At 38.1% G+C, this 19,803-nt stretch overlaps 1 pseudogene; it reads left to right on the top strand.

Annotated features, from left to right (window-relative positions):
- The first annotated feature begins 11,723 nt into the window (after window positions 1-11,723).
- Window positions 11,724-11,822, top strand: LOC113196944 (U6 spliceosomal RNA; annotated as a pseudogene).
- The last annotated feature ends 7,981 nt before the right edge of the window (window positions 11,823-19,803 follow it).

The raw sequence follows: 19,803 nt of genomic DNA, 5'->3' as shown, positions 1-19,803 counted from the left end.
CCCTAGGTTCAATCCCTAGCACCACCAAAAAACAACCCTCTAGGGATTTCAACTGTGATTGTCTCAATCTGGGAGAAATGGTCATTGATAAAATGACAATTCTTATGATTTTTGTATATGCTCTATTTTCCATTTATTTAGGTTGTCTTATGTGTTCTTTGCTGAAATTGTATACTTTTCTCCATTAAGATCTTTATTTTCGGGCTGGGGATGTGGCTCAAGCGTTAGCGCGCTCGCCTGGCATGCGTGAGGCCCGGGTTCGATCCTCAGCACCACATACCAACAAAGATGTTGTGTCCGCCGAGAACTAAAAAATAAATATTAAAAAAAAAAAATCTTTATTTTCTTTTTTTGGTTGTTGTTCTTAGGTAATTTTTAAAATTAATATTTAAATGAATTTTAATTAGTTATACATGACAGTAGAATGTAGTCTTTATATTTTTTGTTAAGTTAATTTATTTTTAGGGGCTGGGGATGTGGCTCAAGTGGTAGCGCGCTCGCCTGGCATGCGTGCAGCCCGGGCTCGATCCTCAGAACCACATACAAACAAAGATGTTGTGTCCGCCGAGAACTAAAAAATAAATAAATATTAAAAATTCTCTCTCTCTCTCTTTAAAAAAAAATTTATTTTAGCAATTATTTGTTGCTATATTTTAAGAATTTAATTGATTTAGTATCTGTTACAGTTTAAATATTAAATGTCTCTCTAAGGTTCACATCTTGATGGCTTGGTCCTCAGCCTGTGGCACTACTAGGAGGTTTGGGAAACTTCAAAGTTTAGGGCCTAGTTGGAGGAAGTTAAGTCTTTTGGGAGTATATTATTGAGATCCTGGCCCCTTCCTCTTCTCTTTGCTTCCCAGCAGCCATGAAGCAAACAGTTCTCCTCTACCATGCATTCCCACCATGATATACTGTGTTGATACAGGCCCAAAGCAATGGGGCCAAGCAACCATGGACTAAAACCTTTGAAATCATGAAAGGCAAAATAAACCTTTCCTTTTTCAAAGTACATCATCTTAGGTATTTTGTCACAGTGGTTGAAAACTGATATAGTATCGTAAACTTGTATTTGGCAGCCCTGCATGATATTTTTCTTTTTAATTATTACTTTTTTTTCCATACTGGGGATAGAACCCAGGCCTTGTACATGCTTGGCAAGTGCTCTAGTGCGAAGCTACATCCCTAGCTGCCAACCCTAGCTGCTCACGCCCTCACTTTTTTTTTTTTTTTTTTTTTTGAGACAAGTTCTCTTGAAATTGCCAGGATAGCCTTGAACTTTTGATTTTCCTGCCTCAGCCTCCCAAGCAGCCAGGATTACAGATGTGCACCACCATGCCTGGTTACCCTGCATTATCTTACATGTTCTAATGGGTTCTAACATTTTCATACCAATATTCTTTTGGGTACCATGTGTATTCCAAAGTTAAAAATAATTTTAAAGTCATGGTTAAAACTCTGGAAATTCTGAAGTTACAGATAAATAGATCATCTGGAATTGTATTCATCCTTTGCAATTCTTTTGTCTCTTTTTAAAATTTTGTGGTTTCTTCATTTCATTCCTCTACAACCACACATCCACATGTTGAATAGAGCTTCTAGGGATCTGTCTGTACATAGTTTTAATAGTCAAGTAATACTACAAGATTCTGAAGAAAAATAGCTTGTTTAATAAATATAACCAGATAAATAGTTTCACAGAAGAGCCAAACATGCCTTTTTTCTGTTCTTATAGTGCTACGGATTGAACCCAGGCCTTTGACATGCTAAGCAGATGCTCTATTACTGGCTTCCTTTCCAGCCCTCGTCTTGGCATTTATAATGCATCTAATAACTCCAAAATAAGTTTCTCTATTGCTTCTTTGCTTCTGATTTTCATTTTTAGAGGTGGCATACTAGGGATTGAATCCAGGGAGCCCTTTTATATATTTTATTTAGAGACAGGTTCTCACTAAGTTGCTTAGGGCCTTGCTAAGTTGCTAAGGCTACCTTTGAACTCTTGATCTTCCTGCCTCAGCCTCCTGATCTGCTGGGATTACCGGCATGCACCACTGCACCCAACTGCTTCTGATTTTTATGTTGGAAGTTTACCTTATAGATGTTATGATTATTGGCTATTCAGTTCACATTTAAAGAGTGACTGATGGATATCACTTTAGGGTTATCCATTTGTGCTACAAATGTTAGTACTTTTTTCCTTGGCTGTTCCATTGTGTTGGCATGGGGATGGGATAATGGGAAGGAGTTCAGGAAACGGGGCTGGAGATCTCATCATTTAATATACAGATTTTAATTTAGCCCTTTTGTTTATTTGTGGGTGTGGGTACTGGGAATTGAACCCAGGGGTGTTCTACCATGGAGTTATATCCACAGCTTTTTTTTGTTTTTTATTTTGAGACAGGGTCTCACTAAGTTGCCCAGATTGGTCTCCAATTTGTGATCCTCCTGCCTCAGCCTCCCAAGTCACTGGAATTATAGGTATGTGCCTGGCTTCTGTAGGTATTTTTAATCCAGCCTGTTGCCATGTCAAGATCCTGGGATCCAGCTCTCCTTCACAGCTCTCTTTACTGTGGCTTCCCCACAGTAAACCTTAAGTGCTATTTCAGGAGTAAAGTGGGGTGGTGTCACCTGCCTATGTGAGAGATTTGACAAAGGATCATATGTTAAATCATCTTTTCATTTCAGTGCCCTACCTCTTCCTCCTGTTTAAAGTTATAACCAATTCTTGAATATACGTAGGGTTCTATTTTTTAAATCTTATTTTGAAATTTTTTAAAAATAAAAATTGTTAGCCAGGCGCAGTGGTGCATGCCTGTAATCCCAGTGGCTTGGGAGGCTGAGGCAGGAGGAGCACAGTTCAAAGCCAGCCTCAGCAAAAGCCAGGTACTAAGCAACTCAGTGAGACCCTGTCTGTAAGTAAAATACAAAAAGGGCTGGGGATGTGGCTCAGTGGTTGAGTGCCCGTGAGTTCAATCCAGGGTACCAAAAATAAATAAATAAATAAAATTGTTATTAATACAGAATACTGAAAAATAGCATTATAATACTTGTAAATATATTCCCCTCTCCCATTATCTTGTTATCTTTGACCTTGTCTATTTGATGTTTGTTATGCAGAAGATTTGCTTGTTTTTTAAAATGAAGTTTTCAAAAGTTATGGCTTCTGCTTTTTTTTTTTTTTGTTATATTTATCAAGTATTTTCCAAAGTATGAAAAAATTTTGTCCTGTCTTCCAAACTTTATAGTCTTTCTATTTTGCGGGGAGGGGGTCGAATCTGGAATTTATTTTGCTGTATGCTATCAGATAATGGTAGATACCTAACATTATTTCCCCCCATTTGTCTATCTAGAGTTTCTGCATAATACTTGAATTGTTTATCATTTTTTTATGATTTAAAATGTCATTTTTAAGAAGGGGAGGGGAAGACAGGAGGGAAAAGTGGCGATCATGAAGAAATCAACTTCGGGGCTGGGGTTGTGGCTCAGCGGCAGAGCGCTCATCTAGCATGTGTGAGGCCCTGGGTTTGATCCTCAGCTCACATAAAAATAAATAAAATAAAGGTATTGTGTCCAAGTATACCTAAAAAAATATTTAAAAAAAAAAAAGAAAAGAAATCAACTTCTATGTGTGTATGAATTTGTTGGGATGATCCCCACTACTGTGTATAACCATAAAGCTCTAATAAAAAAAAGACAAAAAAAATAACAAAATAAAATGCCATTTTTACATTAAATTCTCATTTGAATTAAGATCCTTTCTAAGTTTCTTTTTCATCGTTTTTAAAAATACATGCTCCATTTATCACACTATTTCAATGATTATTGTAGTTTAATAATAGGCTTAACTATCTGGCTTGCTAATTTGGGGTTTAATAATAGGTTTGCTATCTTCCTACAGTGATCTGGAGAATATTCCAGTAAATGCTCAGGTCAAATGCCTCACAGTAATCCTTTTTCTTTCAACATAAACTACATCCAGTCTCTCAGCAAATCTGCTCCATTCTACCTTCAAAATATTTCCTGAATCTGACCAATTCTTTCCCACTCTATCCTGAGCAAAGCCACCACCATTTCTCTCATCTGCATTATTATAGTAGCTTCCCTATTGGTTTCCTTGCTTCTGTGTTTAGTGCCACCACTACCAGTTCAGTCTCTGTAGAGAAGCCTAGGTTGTTTGTAAATCAGAGGTCAATGTCCTGTTCAACAGTCTTCAGTGTAACATTTCATCTTACACAAGAGTAAAAGCGAAGTTCTCACCTTGGCCAACACAGTCCTAACGACCTCTTTGACCTCATCCTCTCCTACTCCCTCCATCACTCAGCTCCAGACCCAGGAGCCTCCTTGATTTTCCTCAAACACATAAGCACACTAAGCACAATCTGGCCATTCCTGCTACTTGGAACTTGCTTCCCTCAGATACATTCAGGTTGGTGGCAGAGATGGAAGACGGAGAAGAAAGTGTAAATGGTTCATGTCATAATTTCTTTTTTCTTTTCTTTTCTTCTTTCTTTCTTTTTTTGGTGGGTGTGCTGGAATTGAACCCAGGGTCTTATACACACTCAGCACTTGCTGCCACTGAGCTTTACCCACAGCCAACCCCTCATGTCATAATTTCTTATTATGTGTCTTATTATGTGTCTTATCCAGACACACAGAAAATTAAATCTACCTCATAATAAAAGTAACAACTAAAACAAAAATATGAACTGTTCAAATAGAAGAAACACACATATCAAGACAAAATAAGCATAGAACATGTAGTGAAATATTATTTTAAAAATGAAGCTAAAAGCCAAACACAGTGGATCATACCTGTAATTTCATGTACTTGGGAGGCTGAGACAGGAGGATCAGAAGCTTGAGGCAAGGGCAACTTGGCAAAACCCTGTCTCAAAATTAAAACAAACAAACAAACAAAACAAAACAAATAAACAAAACCAACCAACCAACCAACCAAACAAACAAACAAACAAAACAACAACTGGGGATGTAGCTTAGTGGTAGAGTACTTGCCTAGCATGCACAGGCTCTGGGTTCAGGTTCAATTCCCAATATAATAGCAACAAAAAGAAGTTAAGAACAGGAAATTTAAAAAGCTATTGAACTATGACTCATCTGATATATTCAAGAATCTAAATATGCTAAAGTCTACTTATTATAGAAAGAATCATGTGGTGGCACATGCTTGTAACCCCAGCAATATGGGAGGCTGAAGCAGGAGGAGCCCAAGTTAGAGTACAGTTTCAACAATATAGCAAGACCCTGAGGGCTAGGAATGCAGCAGTGGTAGAGTGTCCCATTGTATACATTTCATACAGAGCACTATTTTTTTTCCAGTATTGGGGATCAAATCCAAGGATGATCTACCACTGAGGTATATATCCCGGACCATTTTATTTTTTATTTTGAGCCCAGGTATTGCTAAATTGCCCAGTCTTGCCTCAAACTTGATCCTCCTGCCTCAGATCTCCTGAGTCATTGGGATTAAAGGTATGCACCAGGTTGCTCAGCTTTAGAGCACTAAACTAAAAGTACTAAGAAAACTTGAAAACAAAAGGATTAACAAAGACATTCTAAGAAAATACAAGTCAAAAGAAAATAGCCTGTTCTAGGAATATCAGCTCTGTTTACTAGCATGTGCAAAGCCCTGGGTTCAATTCCCAATGTTTTAAGAAATAAATAAAACAAAGAGTGAGAGAGCGTATCATGCAAATGAAATAGCATAAGCAAAGATACAGAGGCCAAAATGTGGATGCGTATGCTGGGGAAAACATATGAACGGGGATTAAATATAAGGCAGAAATTAGGAGGTAGTATATGGTAAGACAATAATGTTAAGTTAGGGGTATAGCATGAAGAACCTTGGGTATCCAGGTGAGGAGATCAGATTAAGTCCATTAATTAACATGGACATAGTTGATAAATGTACTAGAGTTTCAGATTTTTTAAAAATAGGTTAATCAAAAGACAGGAAAGATTAGGTATGATGGCACATGCCTGTAATCCCAGCAACTCTAGAGGCTGAGGAAGGAGGATGGCAAGTTCAAAGCCAGCCTCAGCAATTTAGCAAGGCCCTAAGCAATTTAGTGAGAACCTGTCTCAAAATAAAAATAATGATAATAATAATAATAATAATAGTAATAGTAATAAAGGGCTGGGATGTGGCTCAGTGGTAAGGTGTTCTGGGGCTCAATCCCCAGTACAAGGGAAAAAAAAATAGATAGGGAAGCCAGGCATGGTGGTACATACTTGTAATCATAACTATTAAGGAGGCTGAGGCAGTAAGATTCAAGTTCAAGGCCAATCTGGGGAATTTAGCAAGACCCTGTCTCAAAACAAAAGGGACTGGGGAGGTAGTTAGTGGTAGTATGCAAGGCCCTGGGTTCAATTTACCGTACTAAAACAAACAAAACAACAACAACAACAAAGGACAATGGAAATGTATTTTACTTTGGATATTTTATTGTGGAGTGTCCAGAATTCAAAACGTTAGACTTCTACCTGCTTAGAGCCTCTCTCTCTGCACCCAATTTGCTTCTCTGAGGTCATCATGTCTAACAGAGGTAACAGTATAGTGAATATTTAATCAACATTATTGGCACTCTGATTATTGATTGATGCTTTGTTAGAAGGCTAGATAGTGGTCTCTCCTGAGGGAGAACAGATGGAGTCCTTGAAAAAATAACTGATGGAGAGTAAAAAGATTGTGTAGCAAAGTGAGCATTGGGAAGAACTGAAATTGAGAGGAGCCAGAATTATAATAAAAAATAATAACAAAACTTCTTGGTACTGATTATGTATCAGACATTTGTGTTTTAAGTGTATTATCTGATTTGTTCCTTGCAATAACCCTTTGAAGTAGCTATTACCTTTCCTATTTTACACATACAGTGTTGGAGATTCAGAGGGTTAACTAATTTGAAAAGGGTCACACAGGTGATATAAGAAAGGTGGGGCCGACATTGATGGACAGCTTTGTCTGTCAATAGTTACTCAAATAAGAAGTCGAAAAAAAGAAGCAAAAGAAATGCACTGTATCTTCTTTCTGCAACAAATAAATGATGAAACAGAAAAAAAAAAAAAAGCAGGGAGAGAAATTTTGCAGTTATCTGAAGAGGACAAAAGGCCAAAGAGAACTCAAGTATTGTTGGGATACCTGCTTATTCCTCTAATGTTACTGGAATATAAAAAAGGAAGATGGGAAGTCTCAGAAGAAAAAAAATACTTGATCAGAAATCTCGCCAGGATTATCTGTTGCTAGGATTAGTTTCTAAGTCAGTTGGTTTTCAGGGATTATGGAGGTGAAAGGTTGATGTAAAAATCCCATTTTGCAAACTTTTATGTCTTAAAAGTGATGAAGGAGTATGTTGTGAGGCTTGTGGTTTATGTGTGAAGAAATATCTGAAGGAGTAATGAGATCTAAAAACAGTTTTTGCAGGAAATAGCATTAAGCAGCAAGCCAGAGACTGCTCACATATGTTATTTTTCAGAAGTGAAATTGCTGTTAGAGAAAATATGATTAGGTGGAAGACATTCTGTGGTAAATCAGCATAATATATTCCAGGGCAGTTTTCATATGCAACAGGGGAATATGAAGGTTTTGTGGCACTGGGACAAGTAAGTCCTAAAATAAACCCTCTGAAATCTTATATCCAATTAGAGACTATTTCAGATGTTGTGGACACGGAGATCTGTGTCAGAAATGCAAGTTCAGAGAGCGTGTCAGCTTGGATCTGTCAAAGGACAAAATTGCAGCAATTTAAAGATCTTAATTGGCTTTATTTTCAATTCTAGAATAGAAGAACCACATTTCATTCTACAAAGTATAATAAGTGTTCTGATGAGTCGAGCAGAGGAAGCTAGTTTTATAGGCAAAGATGCTGAAAAAAGCAGAGAAACAAAGAACAAAAAAAAATGAAGTGGTCATTTCAAAGTTCCTTTCCTTGACCGGAGGGTGGAGGCGGGTAGGGGAAGACAGAAAAATAGAAAAATAATTGAAGGAAAGAGAAAGAAAATTAGATGCCCAAATTTCAAATTCCTTATATATAGTAGCATATTAGTAACATATAACTTGGGAACATCCTAACATATACTTTAAATCTAAATTACTTATAATGCCTGATTCAATGTAAATGCTAGGTAAATAGTTACTATACTGAATTGTTTAGGGGATAATGACTTCAGGGGTCATAATCCCAGTGACTAGGGAGGCTGAGGCAAGAAGATTGCAAATTTGAGACCAGTTTCATCAATTTAAAGAAACTCTGTTTCAAAAAAAAAAAAATTAAAGGGGCTGAGGATGTGGCTCAGTGTTAGATCACTTCCTGTTCCATCCCCAGTCCTGCAAAATAAATAAATAAATAAATAAATAAATAAAAATAAAATAAAAAATAAATTTTAAAAAGGAAATATGAGAAGGAAAACAGTGTACACGTACACGTTCAGTGCCAATGTAACTTCCCCACCCCTGCTTTTTTGGATGTCAGTGATTAAACCCAGGGCATTGTGTATTCCCAGAAAAATTTCAATCTGTGGTTGGTTTCATCTGTGGATTCAGAACTTGCAGATATATTTACATGTTTGTGTATGATAAAAGAGGTGACCTATTGCTGCAGAGAGCACACAGGACTTCAAGTCAGCATGTAGCTGATTTTGACTTCCACTCTCCCGTTGTGTGATCTTGGCAAGGCACCTAAGTTTTCAGGCTCTCTATAACTCGAAGACCAAGAAACACTACCTGTTACCTCACAGGGTTGCTGTGACAATCAACTGATATAATATAGAAAACTATTTTGTGATATCCATAAAACTCTGTACCAATATGATAGTGTTTATAGTCAGGTTCTTATGAATCATCTGATTTAAACAGAAAGCCCAAATAACTGAGAATAAAGAAAATTTAACGGCCTTTGCATAAGAGGAAGCTGTCATGAAATTTCCATTTCATATGGAACTTTTCTTTCATTGCTGTGGCCTGTGTTCACACATGATTGAGGGTAAGGATATTTGGGCTAGCTTCACTGAACATGCAACTGTAACAGGTTCTTCTTTCCTTACTGTGGGCTTGGTATTTCAAGAGCTACCTCATGTTTGATTTTCTCCATGTGGTTGTGCATGCATGCGTGTGTGCGTGTATGTGTGGTACTGGGGACTGATTCCAGGGTCTTGCACATGCTAGGCAGTGATTTACCTCTGAGTACAGTCATAGCCCTTTTTATTTCAAAACAGGGTCTCACTAAGTTGCCCAGGCTGGTCTCAATCTTGTGATCCTCCTGCCTCAGCCTCTTTAAGAGCTGGGATTACAGGTGTGTGCTACTATACCTTGCTCCAAGTACCCTTGTCCAACTATTGAAATTCAAAGAGCTCTCTCCTGTGGATCTCTCTGGACTTTTTGCATGTACATCTGCCTTCCTTCCTTCTTCTCTTTCTCCCTTCCTCCCTTTCTTCCTTTCCTTCCCTTTCTTGGTGTTGGGGATCAAAACCAGGACCTTAGAGCTACGTCCCTAGCCCTCTTTACTTCTTTTCTGATTGAATACTTCATGCATTGATTTGTACCTCTAAAGTGACATTTATCTTGTAAGACATCATAAATACCATATGTACATACATGCAGAGAAAGAGATAAACATCTGGAAAGTTGACTCTTTGCTTTACCCTAGTCAAAAATTATGAATGTATGGAATCTTATCAAGCAGGAAAAGCCAAAGTCATTACCCTTTGGAAATTAGAGGTTAGAAAAATTAGAAGTTAGAAAAGTATGTTCCACACAGGAAGTGTGTTATTTTATATATTTCCTACAATTTAAGATATATTTGAAGGTAGTGCAAGATTAGAAATTTTATTGGATGTTACATGTGGAGTTGCTTAAAGCTCTTATCCAAGCTGTGCATTTTTCTGTACTCACTGATAAAAAAAAAAGTCTGAGATCTGCTTGCATTTTTATTAAAAAACTTTTTTTTTTTTTAAGATCTACTTGTTTGATCTGTTTACTGTAATATTTGATTCTGCCCATAGAGTTTACTGCATTCTTCTTTTCTTTTCTTAGGATATTGATTAAAAACTTAGCTTGTTGAAACAGTTTATTTCAATGAAATGGCACAGTTATGTTAATCCCTGGTACTGCAGTCCTTCTACTCTTGATGATATATTAATGAGAAACTTACAAAATAAAGTCTTGAACCTACTGTATTCTTACCTTGCATAGAAAGCTGCGGCCAGCACTCCCCCTGTTGGGCCTGGGGATTTCCAGAACTTTGCACTCCCCCCTGGGCTTTGCTCCTAAGGAGCAGATATTAACCAGCAGGCTGGAGGGCAGTGGAGGGCACTAGAATATGAAGGAATGTTTGGGATACTTCTCTCAGTTCAAATTTCCAGTCTTGTCCCTTGCGTGGTATGTTGATTGCTTTTATACTTCTCCCTTTCTTCTTTGGGGTCTTTAGACAGTGTTGACTAATGGGCATTGCAAATAAGGCAACCTTCCCTACCAAACCACTTAGAGTTGGCTGACTGTAGTTACCATGAGTTTCCGATTAAGAAAATGGCCTCTGTGCAGGGCTGGGGATGTGGCTCAAGTGGTAGCGCGCTCACCTGGTTCGATCCTCAGCACCACATACAAACAAAGATGTAATGTCTGCTTATAACTAAAAAGTAAATATTAAAAAACTCTCTCTTTAGGGCTGGGGATGTGGCTCAACTGGTAGCGCGCTCACCTGGCATGCGTGCGGCCCGGGTTCGATCCCCAGCACCACATACCAACAAAGATGTTGTGTCCGCCGAGAACTAAAAAATAAATATTAAAAGTAAAATTCTCTTCTCTCTCTCTCTTTAAAAAAAAAAAAAAAAAAACTCTCTCTTTAAAAAAAAAAATGGCTTCTGTGAATTGAAAGTCATGACTCTGCAGGAGTAATGGTTCTGAAAGCTGCTGAACACCTGAATCTCAATGGCTAACGTGTAAAGTGTGCAAAACAAAAGTGTATTGTGTAAAGTGTGCAAAACAAAAAATTGTAGGAGGCCATTGTTTTTGACAGAGCCACTGCACTAGGCCCAAAAGACTGAAGAGGCCAAAATGGAGCACTCATTGCTAACTGCCACCTAATCAAAAGGAAAGTTAAAGGAAGTACATAGATCCCCCAAACGGACCAGTTTTTCTGATAACAGGAGATTCCAGTCTAGCTGAGTCAGCATAATTGGAAAGTGCCCCCTGCTTTAGAGTTAGCAGTGTAGTTGAGTGGTAGAGTGCTTTCCTGGCATGCATGAGGCCCTGGGTTTGATCATCAGCAGGGGAAGGGGCATATAATACCTGATGTTAACCAATCAGTTTTATCTTATTTTTATTTTTACTGTTCTGTGTCCTTACTATCACCTTGTAACTCCCAGGCCCCCACTCTTCTGCTCTTGCCCAGTGGGAGTCCTCATTTTACTTTGTAGAATGGAGGCTGACTTCATTTCATGAATCATTGATAAAAGCCAGTTAGATCTATAACTAATTTGTTGTGATTTTGCCTTTTGACAAGTGCTTCCTCTGCATTTAATTTTCATGACAGCTCTGTGGGATAGTCCTCATATCCCTATGTTATAAGAGCTTACAGAAGTTAAATTACCTGACCAAGAGCCCCCAGTTTTTTGTTGGGATTCCCCCCAGGGAACTCATTAATGGGCCGTGAATACTGAGAACGTTTATGACATAAACGGATAAACTAATTTTCTTCAGAATTACATCGTGGTATGTGCTTCTTCAGCAGCACATATATTAAAATTGGAATGATACAGAAAGATTAGCATGACCCCTGCACCTGCATGACATTTATGAAGTATTTCATAGTTTCTAAATAATTACTTTGTGGTATAGCTTCATTTACAATAGGCACCTGCACTTCTATGTTTATTGCAGCATTATTCATATTAGCTAAGAAGTGAAAACCATCTAAATGTTTATCAACTGAAGAATGGATAAAGAAAATGTGGTACATGTATGCATGGAATACTATTCATCCGTAAAAAAGAATGAAATCCTGTCATTTACGACAGGATAAAACTAGAGATCACTATGTTAAGTAAAATAAGCCAAACACAGAAAGGTGAGTACTGCTTGATCTCACTCATATATGTAATCTAAAAAAGTTATAGAAGTTGAGAGTGGAATGGTGGTTAGCTGAGGCTGGGGAGAATAGGGAGGAAGGATGAGGAAAGGTTTATCAGTGGATTCTAAGTTATAGTTAGGTAAGATTAGGAAGGTCTGGTGTGCTATTGCACAGTAGGGTGACAATAGATAACAATTATGTACTGTATATCTCAAAAAGCTATTCAATTTAATGTTCTCACCATAAGAGATCATAAATGTTTTGGAGATAGATATATTTAACCTGATTTAAACATCACACAATATATACATGTATTGAAACATCACAAGTTATTCCATTAATGTGTACAAAGTTAATGTCGCTATGTATCAATTAACAAATTTAAACACCTTAGCACTATTTGTACTGAGATCACCAGACATTTCCACCTGCATCAGGTATTTCTTAATTAGGCAAAGACAACAATACATACTCACCATTGATTTCATTTTTTTTTTATCCTCTCCAGGAAAGGGGTAATGGTTAAATACAAGTCCTTTCAAGTTTTGGCCAAGACAATGAAGACCAACCTCTTCTACCTCAGTTTAGTCCTTTTTCCTGCTTTCACTTGATGAGTCTGTTGCTTTTGTTCTTATCTCTTCCACTTCATGTCTCTAATCATCTTACTAAGGCCTGATTACTTGTCTTTTACACTAACTTTTCCCCACACTAAGAGTTGAGTGGGGGATTGTGTGTTGACTAATTGATAAACTCATTGAGGGTAGGGATTAATTTTAGTCTTGTTACCTGGCAAACAGTTGGTGTTTGATAATTATTTGTAGAAATCACTGTGGAAAGATCTTCTAACTTGAAAAAACTGATTTTATTTTTAAATCTCTTTCTCATACAGAAAATAGGGGACATTTGTAGAAAATTGTCTTGGGAATGTTAACAAAATAAAATTAGCAATGGTCAATCATTTCTCTGTATTATGTAAGAAACCACTCTGAGTCTCTGTGCTGCTTTTAGCAGGTGACATGTTTTAGGGTAAGGAAGCCAAACTGGTATGTATTATGAGATTCCATGATGGATGGATAAATTCAGTATCTGTAACCCTCCTAGGGTAGGTATAATTCCCCTTTCACATGCTGAAAGAAAGAGAAAAAGGAGAGAAAAGAAAGAGGTCATGTTGGTTAGGATCCTCAAGAGAAACAGAACCTATAGGATGGAGAGAGACGGAGAGGGAGAGAGACAGAGAGGGAGAGAGAGAGGGAGAGAGAGAGGGAGAGGGAGAGGGAGAGAGGCAAAAATAGATGTTTCATGAGGAATCTGCTCACCAGATTACAGAGGCTGACAAGATCTGCAGGGTGAGTCAGCAAGCCTGGGAGCCCCAGGAGAGCAGATGGTATAGTTTGTCTGAAGGCCAGCAGGCTTGAGACCCAGGGAGAGACCATTCAGTTCAAAGGCAGGCAATCAGGCAAGAAGAATTCTCTCTTCCTGGAGGACAGTCTGATTTTTGTTCTACTCAGGTCTCCAGAGGACTGCACCAGGCCCACCTAATCTAGGGAGAGCCATCTGCTTCATTCAATCTAACAATTAAAATGTTCAGCTCTTCCCCAAACACTCATAAACTCTCAGAAGAATATTTGACCCCAATATCTGGGCACCCTGTGGTGACACATAAAATCAACCCTCATAGAAGATAACTTCTTCAAGATTTTACCCCATGAAGAATAGAGCAGGGATTTGAATCAAATCCGATTTAAAAACCTGTGATTGTTGCACCCATCCACCCTGCCCCAAGGAGGGGAAAAAAAGTACCCAGCAGGCCTTCCAAAAAGTTTAGCCTTTTACCAAGCAGCAAGCAGACTCCCCGACCCCCACTTCTTCTTCTCTTTGTACTACAGTATTTTTCCCCCCTTTATTAAAAACCTAGTCAACCATTTCCCCCAGACTACCCAGTGACGGTCTGGGAAAAGGAACATGTAGGCTAGACATGAGAAAGAACACCGGGAAGTGGAGAGGACATCTTCACATGCTGAAGAAGATGAGAAAGGCCACCATCAGGTGAAGGGCCCAGCAACCTCTGAGAGGGACAACCCAGAATGGCACAGGAGAAAGGCCACTGCCACAGAGGAGGGTTCCTGGCACCGCTGATGGCGAGGCAGCTGCTGATGGCTGTGTCCACGTCCCTTGAAAAGGTGCTGCTTTAAAAGCTGCGGCTAGGGACAAGTGAGGTCAGGGGAATGGGAGACTGCCAAGTTTCTGAAGCTGTCATCTGTCAGTGTCTGTTCATTTCAGCCTGGCTGCATAGAGCTGAAGGGTGCTTAGAACCAAGTAGGGGGTGGAGATGACCTGGGAGCAGGTGTTCCTTCTCCGGTGAGGGACTGTGGCAAGGAAGTTGCTGCCCAGTGTAGGGAAGACCCCTTGCAGTTGTTTCTTACAGTGCTGTCCATGGGTTTGAAAGAACCATGGACTGTATGTCCCCTAAATATAATGCACCATGTGATACTGGCTTAAAATGAGCTACCCTGGAGACCTGGAGAGCAGTTTTCCTATTTTTTTTTTTTTTGGTGGTGGCTATCAACCAGGGCCTCATACATGCCAGACAGGTGTGTTACCACTGAGTTACAGCCCCAGCCCTGGATAGTAGTTTTTGTTAGCTACAGGAATGTTGATTAGGTAACCTGAATAATAGCCAATCTTGTTAGGATATGATAACTATTCAGTACATTTTTTTTCTAATAGGAAAAAAATTAGAAATTTTAGAATACTAGATACAAAGAAACCACTTTCTCTATGGTATGGAAAAGAAGTATCAGGGTTTGGGGAAGAATAAACAGAAATACTTTTTGGCAGTTATATTTGTGTCTTTTAAAAATTGCATTTAAATCTATTAATTGAAACAAGTTTTATTGAACATCTTCTATGTGCTTGTAACTGTTCTAGGTACTGAGAATACCTTAATGCTCAAAATTTGACTTATTATTCCTTTCTCACGAGTTAAACATCAGTAAGTCCTGGAACATTACTACCAATGATTTCCCAAACCAGCTGCCAACACTATCAGGAAATCATAGAAATGTAAACTGTTATTAAGGGATCAAATTTTGAGGGGTACAATGTTACTTCAGGACCAGAGACTCAAGTCAGGTGCATATCCTGCTGACAATTTAAAATATAAAATGTAATTTATGGTTTAATATTTTCATTATCAGAGACTCCACACTAGGTGGCGCCCCGGGTCACGACTGAAGCAGTAAAAAGCAATTTAAACATTATATGGGCTTCCATGCTAGAAGCAGTTTCCCTCTGGATTCTGAGAAATAATATTGAGAGAAAGGGATCTGGACACAGTGGCACAAGCCTGGAGTGGCACAAGTCCTTGACCCATTGACTCAGGATGCTGAGGCAAGATGATTGCAAGTTCAAGGCCAGTCTGGGCACTTAGTGAGATCCTGTCTCAAAATAAAAATAAAAAGGGCTGGGGATATAGCTCAGTGGTAGAGTGCCCCTGGGTTTCACCCTCAGTACCACAGAAATGGGAGAGGATGGAGGTGAGGGTGGGGGCAGGGAGGAAGGAATGAGGTTGCATTAAGTGATGATCACACTCTTTGTTTAAGGGATGAGAAGTGGAAAGTGAAATCTACTACATTGGAAAGATGAAGGCTGAGAAATTTAAAAACTAAAACCACAGTATTAAGGTGAAAACACAGCCTTCTCTAGAATGAGAAGAACCCTGTGTTAAGAAATGTTAGGATAAAGAAGAAGGATTACTATACAAGGACAGATTATATAAGTGAACTTCACTTTTCATGGTTGGGAGGTTTTGAAATGAATTTAACAGATTCAACTAAGCTTAATGGATGATAGAGCCAGAAGAGACATCATCTCTCCTGTCTGTCAAACACAGAGGAGCCTCTGTCTAACCCAGTAGTGAACATGTTGTAGGCAGTATTACCTAACAAAGCTGGGAATCTGTACAACCCTGTAATATTTACATAATCTCACACGTTAAGCTTCAGGTCTTGATAGAAATTGACTTACGGATATCCTGAGATAGTTCGGAAGAACTAGAAAGGAGTATTTTATTCTCAGATGCAGGTATTACTAAAAGTGAGGAGTATCTCACAAAATGCTTGGCTGACATTCTAAGCTTGGCATTCTCCTGGTCCATGTTTGAGGCTTAGTCTTTCCCCTTTCCTGGCAACTTCAGCTAATATATGCATTTCCTTTATTTATGAAACATTTTTTTTTTTTTTTGTGGTGCTGGGAATCAAACCCAGGGCCTTGCACATGCTAGGCACTCTATCATTAAGCTATGTCCCCAGCCCAGATTTCTTTTTTTACTTTTTATAGTACTAGGGATTACACCTAGGGGCCCTTTACTAGGGAGCTGCATCCCCACCCCACCTTTTTTGAGTCAGGATCTAAGTTGCTGAGGCTGGCTTTGAATTTGTGATCCTCCTGCCTCAGTTCTTCAAGTTGCACCAGCCCAGATTTCTTGTTTAGGTAGAAAAAGGGGCACTTCACCACTGAGTCACATCTCCAACCCTTTTTGTTTTGAGACAAGGTCTTGCTAAGTTGCTTAGGTCCTTGCTAAATTGCTGAGACTGGCTTCAAACTTGCTATCCTTTTGCCTTAGCCTCCCAAGTCTCTGGGATTACAGGCCTGAGCTACCATGTCTGGCTCCAGCTCAGATTTCTTAAACCCATAAAAATATGTGTATTTACATTTGTTCATGGCTTGGTTGCGAACTTTTTGTTTACCTTAATATTGATAAATATCCCACTGGATATATTCATCATGGTTTGTTCATCTATCCTCTTATTAAAAAACATCTTGCTTGCTTCCATTCTTGAGGTAATTATGAATAAAGGTGCTGTGAACATTTGCAAAAAAAAAAATGTGGATTTATTGTTGGGTGTCTGCCTTCCCACAGTTAACACTCATCCTTTGTGAATTCCATGTTGTATGGTTTAATCATTTAAAGAGACAGGCTGTGAAAGGGACAGGATAAATTGGCATAAAGTGAGTGGAAATAAATTTTGCTTTTTTTTTTTTCCACAGTAACTTTTCATGAAGCCTCAAGACATTGTGTTAAAAATCAGACATGAAAAATTTCACACAAGCTACATATCAAAACCAACAAAACTGTTAATAATGAAATAACACATCTCAGAACTTTGATAGAACTTGGCTTAGACTTTTACATTTTGTGGAGCTGTTAAAAAAAAATAGTAGGGACCAATACAGGCAGAGCTTCTAACGTTTTGCCAAGGAGACTTTTTGTATTGGTGGTGCTGGGGATTGAACTCAAGGCCCTGTGTGCAAGGCAAGCACTCTACCAACTGAGCTATAGCTCTAGCCCCACCAAGAAGATATTTAAAGCAAGTAACATTAATATCATTTCATTAAAGAAAGGAAACATAGGTACTATGAAAGTGGGGATAATCTCATATTAAAAGTTTGAGTTGACAACTTTCTTTTAGCAGTTTTTCCCTTCTATGGATAGCTGAAATTTTAATCTTGGCCTAGAATTTGGGGATAAGAGCCTAAATCAATACCATTTACTTTAACCAATTTTGCTTAAAAGGTTGAGGGGTGAGTGGCATAGCTTGAGGTCATTTTTTTTTTTAATTGGAGAAATCATAGCTTCTAACAACTAGTAGCATACACCATCCCTGAAATTCAATCACTATATATATTGTCAATTAATAAAGTTAGTCAATATTTACCACACCAAACACCTTCATAACAATTTTTTTTTTTTTTTTTTTTTTTTTGGTGCTGGGGATTGAACCCAGGGTCTTGTGCATGTAAGGCAAGCACTCTACCAACTGAGCTATATCCCCAGACCAAAAAATATCAAATCAGCTAATTCCACCTATTTAGTAGAACTGTTTAGTATACTTAGTGGTACTTGTCATAATTTATCAAGAAAAATAACCCTGAATAAGAATTGCTATAATTATATAATCTATGTCATAAATTACATAATCCAAACTATGAGCTACTAATTCTCTAAAATGCTTCATTCTCCATTATATGGTCCTTAGTCTAATAAATGTCTGTTGCAAGAATAGATGTCCATCAAGATCACTGCAAAACAAGATTAAATGAACTAGTTCAAAAGCCTGTGATAAAATTTTAACAGGACTTGGAAACTTCATTTACCTAATTATCTTGAATTATCAAAATGTTCAATATTTGTATTTCATAGTAAGGTAGGTCATCTCCAATTTCATCACATACATATATACACTTAAAGTTCTGAAACTGTTACTAGCCCCAACTATAAAAAAGCATAATAGTTTTAAATTCAAAATGAAGAATATATTTATTCCATTAAAAGGATGTCCCTTTATCAGAAACTGAGTGTCATGGAATTTTCTTTAAAACAATTACCTTTTTAAAAGCATGATGATCTCTTTTGCTGATCCATTCATACTTATTTTTAAAAGGAGCATGGAAAAAATTTACCCAAAGAATCTGAATCAGGGTAGATTTTAGATTTTGCTTGGGAGATATGTCCTGAAGACATGTCCAGGTCAGTCACAGAGGCAAATGCACATAATTATGACATCAACCTTTATGTACTGTAGTACGTTAAATTATACATTTTAAAAATGTTAGTAATCAGAGGCTGGGGACTTAGTTCAGTGGTAGAATGCTTGCATGCCTCGCATGTACAAAGCCTTGGGTTCTACCCCCAGCATCATCAAAAACAACCTCCTACCCCAAACCTAACCCTTAGGAGTGCTGTCTGGTTTCATTGATTCCTGTGACTTCTAAGGTACCTGAATTTTAGCACACAGAAACTTGTGATTGATAGTTAACTGCGAATTCAAATGTACAAATGATTGTTTGACCATTTCAAATTGTGTGCCCCAAATTGTGTCATGACTTTCCCTTCTAACCTATAAGATCCCCAAATCAAAGCCACACATACACAGCCTAGATTTTATATATGTCCAAGTGTAGTGGTGCTGTCTATAATCCCAGTGACTTGGGAGGCTAAGGTAAGAGGATTTCACATTTGAAGGCAGCCTAGGCAATTTAGTGAGACCATCTCAAACAAAAAGGGGCTGGGGATGTGATTACCAGCAAGGTGCCCCTGGGTGTAATCCCCAGTGCCAAGGGGAAAAAAAAATACACACATAAAAAGCTATTTCTTAATTCTTCCATTGCTTCTAGTGTGTGTGTGTGTGTATACACAGTGAATGAAATTGGCAATGAATGAAATACTACTTTTGGTCTGAGTCTTTTTTTAAAAAAATTTTTTTAAGTTGCAGATGGACACAATACCTTTTATTTATTTATTTTTATGGGGTGCTGAGGATTGAATCTAGTGCCTCACACGTGCAAGCTCTGTACCACTGACCTACAATCCCAGCCCTTATCTGAGTCTTGAAGAATATTACATAAACACTTTGTCTTCAAATCTTTGAATAAAGATCATACAATTTAAGAGGATAAATTTCTTTTTTCTTTCCCAAGTAGTATCTTTACTAATATAAACCATGTGTTTGATTATCCAGAGTGAGGAATAAAAAATTTTCCCACACCTTTGATCTAGTCTTGTGACTACTATTTCTGTCACAGATGTTTGGCTTTGTGATTAAGAGACTTGAAATGTGTGCTTCAGTTTCTTCCATGTCTTTAGTTCCAGTGCTTGCCACTCCTTGGCCTAGAATTCTGGAGCATTACATTTTTTTTTTTTTTTTAAGAGAGAGTGAGAGAGGAG

Source organism: Urocitellus parryii, chromosome 5 (assembly GCF_045843805.1).
Source record: "Urocitellus parryii isolate mUroPar1 chromosome 5, mUroPar1.hap1, whole genome shotgun sequence".
NCBI lineage: Eukaryota > Metazoa > Chordata > Mammalia > Rodentia > Sciuridae > Urocitellus > Urocitellus parryii.
This window is presented reverse-complemented; position numbering and strand designations above follow the sequence as displayed.